Source organism: Miniopterus schreibersii (assembly GCF_964146895.1).
Source record: "Miniopterus schreibersii genome assembly, chromosome: X".
Lineage (NCBI taxonomy): Eukaryota > Metazoa > Chordata > Mammalia > Chiroptera > Miniopteridae > Miniopterus > Miniopterus schreibersii.
In genome coordinates this window covers 73,457,878-73,465,956 of record NC_138104.1, presented here as the reverse complement: position 1 = coordinate 73,465,956, position 8,079 = coordinate 73,457,878, and positions in this window count along the sequence as shown.

Sequence of the window (8,079 nt, the reverse complement as noted above, 5' to 3'; positions counted from 1 at the left end):
TTAATGAGAAGCAGGTTATAGACTGGTTAGAGGGCAATGTTAAAAGGCTGGATGTTACCAGGAGTCCCAGGAAGGGAATTATCAGCTGGGAAAAATTGAAGATGACCTTGAGAACATAAAGAAGGGAAGAATACAAGTACCAGAAAAAGGAAAATTATTTGGGAGATGGGAAAGCACATGAGGCAAGAAGGCACAACCTTTGTCATAAAAGCCTTGGGGTGGAACTGCAGTTTTGATTATTTTGACTGGGTGACCTTGGGTGAGTGGCTTCTTCTCTGAGCCTCAGAGTCCTTATAAAATGAGGGTTATGCCCGGCTGGGCGTGGCTCAGGGGTTGAACGTCGACCTAGGATCCAGGAGATCAGGGTTCAATTCCCGGTCAAGGCACATGCCCGGGTTGCGGGCTTGATCAATGACTCTCTCGTCGTTGATGTTTCTATCTCTCTCTCTCCCTCCCTCTCCTTTCCTCTTTCTGAAATCAATAAATATATATTTTAAAAAAATAAAATGAGGGTTATAATGTCTCCCTTAAGGTAGATATCGAAGGGTTAAATGAGATAATTTATATGAAAGTTCCCTGGCATGTAGCAGGTTTTCAATAAGTAATAGGGCTTAATGGACCATATCAATATAGCATAGGGGTAGACATGTGGGCTCAAAAGTCAGACTGCTTCAAGTTCAAAACCTTGCTCAGCCACTTACCAGATGAATGATTTGGGCAAATTAAATAATCCCTGAGTTTCAGTTTCTTGAAAATCAAATAGTAATGATAGTGATGTCTCAATTGTTGCATTAAGTTGGATGCTACAGGTAAAGTGCTTAGAAGAGTATCTAGTTGAGTAAGTGCTCAGTATGTTAGCTGGTACTATTAAATGTGACAGATATTTCAGAGAGGATCACTGCATTATGAAAAAATTGGTGTACTCTACTGTACTCAGAACTATCAGAGGAAGATTAACAGTAATTAACAAATCCCAATTTATAGATTTAAAGAAAATCTTTCTTGTCCCTCATCAGAAGCTCTTGGAACATATTATTAAGCTTTGTAACACTAAATCCACTTTGTTACAAAGAGCTTAAGTGTCTTACCTCAGGTCATGATGTTGGGAATTAGAATCCAGCCCTTGCCGGGCCGGACGAGGCTCAGCGGTTGAGCATCTGACCTAGGATTCAGGCGATCGGGGTTCGATTCCCAGTCAGGGCACATGCCCGGTTGCGGGCTCAATCAATGACTCTCTCATCATTGATGTTTCTATCTCTCTCTCTCCCTCTCCTTTCCTCTCTCTGAAATCAATAAAGATATATTAAAAAAATAAATAAATAACTAAAAAAAAATAATCCAGAAACAGTTTAAAAAATAAATTTAAAAAAAAAAAAAAAAAAGAATCCAGCCCTTCACTGACTCTTCTTCCTGAGCTAAATTGCTTTGTATTTTCTCTTTACATATAATACATTATACTTCTTCCAAATTTGGCTTCTTGCTACTGGCTACTGAAGTGCTTGACCAAGTCTCATGTTTACTCTCCTATGCAAAAGACCTGAGACTTAATTAGGGGTAATATTCAAAAATATTGAATCACCTTTGGTCACAGCAATTGCTGGATTGTAGGGAGGCATGACAGGAGCCTGGGGAGAGGTAGGCTAGGGTAGCCAAGACCAAAGCGATACTTGAGAGGCTTGTGACTATCTACAAATCAGTACAGAAGTATGTTAGTATTTTAACCTGAGAGTTTTAATCACAGTGCATACCAGCTGTATATCACTTCCGAGCCAAGGAGAGCATTCTTAGCCATCTATTCAGTGTCTACCCCTAACACTGCCATAGAGAATTCTTGAATTACTTTATATCCTCCTGCCAGGTATAATTAGGCATACAGCCAATACTGTATAGCATTGCAAGGAGATGGCTGAAATGTTTCTAAAATCTCCTGCCATTGACCTTGGAAAAGTCTTCTGATGATACCAGTAACACTGGAGTCTTGACCAAATTGCAAACCAGGTGTTACCTATTTTCCTGACCTTGTCTTAAGATTTAAGCCATGCTGTTCCATTTCTTCTGCATTTATAATTAAAGCCAAAATGGTTCTTATTGGATATGGGAATAGCAATTCATTGGCGTGGGTGGAGTTAAACTAGAGGGTCTCACACTATATTTTTCAAGTAGAAGGTGCCCTGTCATTTGAGAACGGCCAAGGGTTAAGATGAGTCCTCTCATCTGTTCACCTTTCTACAGTGTTGGCTGCCAAGTACAGATAGTACCCTGAGTCCCTTCTGTTCTGCTTTCAAGATTAAACTTTAGATTCAGGAAGCTGGGCAGCAGAAGAGGCCAAAATGTGGACTTGGGACCTTGACTGCTACAGGAGAAACAGCCCATGTCTTTGGGGGAGCAGAGATCTCAGTCTGCCATACTGAACCTCACATGTTCTCCTTGGCCACCCAGGAAGCAACTGGGCTGCCAGGAGACAGAGCCGACCCAAGGTGCAGAGGGGCCTAGAGTCCATCTGTCCCACTTCATCAGCCCTTCTACCTCCAGATATTCATCAGACTCAGGCTACAAAATCTTTCAGATCACTTGTTCCCACCTTCTCCACCTGGTGTAACACCCCCCCAAACCCCGTCAGCCTTCCTGCCAAGTACTCCCACCCAGTTTCCAAGTGAACTGGGACAGACCTGGGAGCTCCCTGCCTCAGCAGGTTCAGGATTCCACTTGACAGAATGTTGTTCCTGCTCCCCTGTAACTTCCTCCTACACACCCACGTTCTGCCCTCAGGACAACCAACCAGACAGGACTGCTTCTTAATCTCAGGAATGTCCTTCACATATTTGAACACAGCTACCTCTGCCATTCTTGCTCCCTGGCCAGGCTTCAATCTTTCCCAAGCAAAATACCCTCATCTCTTTCAGTCACTCCTATCAATGCCAAAGGAGATGATGCTTATCTTGATGCCTCAGTGAAGCAGCTAATTGTCTAACTTGAGCAACTTGGGTTTGATTCACACTTGTGAAACTTTGGGTAAGTTACTTTGCTTCTCTAAGACTCAGTTTTCCCATGTGTAGAATGGTTTTATTTTTGGTAATGCAATGTATCTATATTCTATGCCAGGGGTTGTGAGACGTGACGGCAGGGTTACTCCTGACTAATCATGCCACCCCCCTCCCAAATCTCAATGTGGTATTAACCGGTGAGGCTGTGCATATACTACAAAGAATGCAGCGATGGATTCATCTTGGATAACATTTAGTGAACAAGATATTGTTTGTGTAATGTTATTTGTTCTTGTCACTGGTTATATTCTTAATTTTGCATGTTTCATGGTTACCATTTTTTTGGTATTTTATCTTTAATTCAAAAAATGTATTAATGCCTCAAAAGTGGTTCATTCAAGTATAAAAGCAGTGATAGAAAACAATAGCAACTCACGATAACATTAAAAATACAGACAGTGAACTTGACTTTGGCATAAATATAGAATGTGAAGATATATACATTAGAACAAAAAATCTGAAAATATAATTGATGAAGAAAGTAAAAAGTTTGTAATTTACATTGCTATTTTTCATGATTAATTTGTGGCTTCTCTATGATAAAAAAAACAAAAAACAAAAACAACTTCTGCTAATGTAGCAGCAGAAATTAGTAAAAAGGAATTAAAACAATGAATATCTGAGCACTAATTTGCATTATCCAGTGGTGCCAGCATAGCTTTCATAAAATTTTCATAGAAAGCACACAAACTCCTCTGGTAACCTGTCAGATGTCTCCAGAATAAGCAGAAAATAATGCTTTCCAATGCTAAACTGATGAATATTATTACCAAGAGATAAGAGGGTTAAACTACAATGGTGTTAACAAAATTGCACTGATTAGAGTATATGCACTACTTCTAATACTATTTCTAAGAAACTTAGAACACTAATCACAAAGTTTGTGGCAACTATAATATTCCTTAAAAATTCAGAATAAAATTTTGGCACTATTCTTTTATCACTAGCATATCTTGCATAATATCATTGGATTGCACAGTGGAAGAACAACTTTAATGTGTGAACATGCTAAGGAATATTTCAGTTAGCACACTGACATGTATATTTGAGAAAAGAGCTAGTAAAATTTTGTTTCATTTATCACTGAAAAATAAGTCTTCAAAATAAGATAATATTCATTTACTTAAAGATCATTTTGTGATATGTGATAAAGACTGAAAAACATTGGCCTAAAATCAACATTGACAAAGCAGCAGTTATGCATCCAACAAGGAAGGATGCTGTGGCCACGTGAATAAAAGAAGCTGTACCTGAATGATAATTCATACTTAGATGCATTCAAAGAAACATTAGTGGTCAATAATATGCCTCTTGATTTTGATTCAGATAAGGGTCCAGATTGGGATTATGAAAACATATCTCCCATTAAGTGTTTATCTTTCCATGGTGCCAAGTGAAGAAATGGGCAGTAAGTACAAGTCTATCTGGTTTATGAGGGCCATTCAAGGGGAAAGATATTCTCCCAAGTTTTTTGAGGGACAAAGCATAAAGTATTTCTTCACGACAGTGATAACACCAAAGACCACCTGTATTATTTCAATTGAATGCTCAAGTGATATATCTCAGCAATATATTTTGTATTTTGAACAGCCTGAGCTTATTGCCTCAGGGCTTAAATGTTACTATTTTATGATATCAGGATTTCTTTATGACTTAAATGTGGTACAAATGGTTCAATCTCCAAGAGTTTGACTTGGTGCTTTTCTTTGCTCGTTGGAGAAAAAGAAACAGCATAATTATATCCACATTTGCATGTTGTAATTAAATGTGAAAAAGTACCTTTCAGAGCTGAATGCAACCAAAGAAAGGATTAGATCTATTTTCTGTTATCTTCCAAGTTGAAACATTCATCATTTTACCTTTTATGTGTGAAATGCTTATCACCTTCATGTTTGATGGAGTGTTGAATGTAGCTTTTAGTGAGAAATCATTCCAAATTTCTATTTTAATGTTCTATCCAAATATGCATATCCAAAACTATCTGCCAGAGCCACCAAATACTTGCTGCCGTTCTCAACAACTTTAATTTGTGAATGGGTTTTTTTCTTTTAGTAAAAATAAAGGTTAAAAAAAAGAAGCCAAAGGGATATGAAACCTGACCTATAACGCTAGTAATTATTTAGTTAGATATAGGTGTCTTGGTGAAATATTGCAAGTAAATTATGTTATTCTGGCTGTAACAAAATTATTATCATTGATTTTTAAAATTCATATTTCTTGGTTTTAGTTAAGGTTTGTAATGGATGTGTGTGTGTATGTATGTGTGTATCAAAAATATGGAAGACACTAACCTATATAATATGAATTGGGGACTGGGAAACTCTAACCCAAGTGTTTCTCTCATGTCTGAATTTCTGCCATCAGTGCTTTTTCTTTTTTTATATAATCAAAATGAAAAACCCCAATGATGACTAGCATATTAAGCTTCTATCAGTTATCAATGCCTTATAAGGATGAATTTTTTAGATCCTTTCCCAAGTAATTGATATATGAGAACAAATTTTGATAAGAAAAAGGTGGGGCAAGGAAGATAGACTCAGGGAATAGGATTATAATCATCATCTAGGAAGCTAGACTATCTATTTTTTAAAAGTTTTCAGATGATTTCATCATTCTACATGTTTCCAGCCAGTTTTGTTTCATTGGTAGTTGGGGAGGGCAAGGGAGCAGATCCTGGGCTCCTGACAGGACTGCAGAAGGAAAGAACACTAGGCAGCAGAGAAGGAAAGAGAAGAGAAAACTAATAAAAGGGAAGGTAGGAGGGACCCTGTAATAAAACTGGCAAAATGGCTATAAAACTTTGTATTACTGTGGTAAATCTATCAAGTGGGGCATTTGGTCTTACTCATGGAAAGGAAGAAAGGAGACATGTTAGAGGAGAGAGATCACCACTAGTCTTTCTCTCTCCTATCTTCTTGCCTTCACTAAAGATGTTCTTTTAGGCTGAGAGAGGGAGAGACAAAACAGGAAGGCAAGTTGATGTGACAGCTGAGAAGAAGGCTAAAGAGATTTTTATACCAAACAAGAGATGCAGGCTAAACTGCAAGGAAAAACTTTCTTTCCCAAAGTGTGACAAAGAAAAGGAATTAAGAATAAGAGAAAGGTCTCAGTTATTGTAAATAATGCTGCTATGAACATGGGGGTGCATATATTCTTTCTGATTGGTGTTTCAGGATTCTTAGGATATATTCCTAGAAGTGGGATCACTAGGTCAAATGGCAGATCCACTTTAAATTTTTTGAGGAACCTCCATACTGTATTCCACAGTGGCTGCACCAGTCTGCATTCCCACCAGCAGTGTACCAGAGTTCCCCTTTCTCCACACCCTCGCCAGCACTTGTTGTTTGTTGATTTGTTGATGGCAGCCATTCTGGCAGGTGTGAGGTGATACCCCATTGTAGTTTTAATTTGCATCTGTCTGATGATTAGTGACTTTGAGCATCTTCTCATTGGTCTATTTTCCATCTGCATAGAACAGAATAACGGATCTTGGGGTGAGGGGAGTTGGGGGAGGGTACAGAAAGAGATTAACCAAAGAATATGTATGCATATATGCATAACTTGTGGACATAGACAATAGCATGGGGAAGGCCTAGGGTGAAGTGGGGGTTGGGTGGAGGGGAGCAAAAATGGAGAAAATAGGAGACATCTATAATACTGTCAACAATAAAACAAAAAACTTTTAAGAAGAGTAAGAGAAAGGGAGCAAAGATGTCTAATTGTATCTAATAACTTTTTTTAAAAAGCTTCCCTAAAGTATCAGCTTTTTAAAAAATATTTTTAAAAGTTTTTTTAAGATTACTTGTGATATAAAGAGGTGGGGCAATTAATTGTGCTTTTAAATCTTATGGGCTTGAGTTCACACCACCTTCTCTTCCAAGCTATCCTCTCCAAGTGGAGAGACAGCACCTAAGGCAGCATGGTGTAGCAGAAAGCCTGTGAGATTTAGACATCAGACATACCTGGCTTCAAACCACTGGTCTACTCTCATGAGCTGTATAAACTTGGGCAGGATAATTTGCCTTTCTGATTTGCAATTTTCTCATTTGTAAATGGAAAAATAATAGAATAATAGTGCTCTCTTGTCAGGTTTTTTTTTTTAGGATTAAATGAAATGATGTATATAGAGTGCTAAGCACATAGTAGGTGCTTTTATAATTACAATACTAAGTGTTGAGGAGCATTTCCTTTTTGTTGTTTTCAAAGGTACTAAAAATATACTGTGAAGGTGGAACTTAAGATTAAGGAAGACCAAAAATGTTGAAGTAAAGAACCACAGATATGCCCTCTTCTGCAAAGAGAACTTGAATTTGCAAAGGTGAGACTTTCTTGGGCCAGTATTATTGGTACCACCTTTTACTTGCATGCATAAAATCTGAACAAGTATCTAGGCGTTCTAAATAAATTTTTGTTATTTGAGTAAAAGGGGAGTTTTAAGGACTAGATGCTTTATAAAGAAGGCTAAACTGTTGATTGCACAAATTTCAGAGTGCACTGGCTCTCAGCATAGCTCTATAAGCACCATCTTAGTCCAGAGATATTCAGTAGGCCTCAACAGAACAAGTTGTTTTGATCACTGGCTCAATCTCAATCATAAAGACAATTTTCAGCAATAAGGCAGATTATACAATAAACTGGAGATATTCTGTTTTGGAGTTATCTAGCATTTGGAGCTCCCAAGTATAGTTTCTCCCCTGGGCCCCAGGAAACCAGTGTTTATTTATTTGTTGCCTTGGTGTCCAGGACTCATCCTTTTAGACCTAGCAGGCTGAATCCTCTCTATACCACAGTGACAGTTAACCAACAATCCTTATCTCACCTGATATAGCTGTTTATTTGGGCTTCTCTGAGTCCCCAGGTAGCTCAGGGATTGAGTTACCTACAGTGGTGTGCTACTGGTTCACGCTTGCTCATGAGAGCTGATAGTAAAACTTTCAGGAACTTTGCAAGGGAGTTGTAAAACACAGTCATCACTAAAATTTAAATTAAAGCCCTGGCCGGTGTGGCTCAGTTGATTGGGCACTGTCCTGTGCAC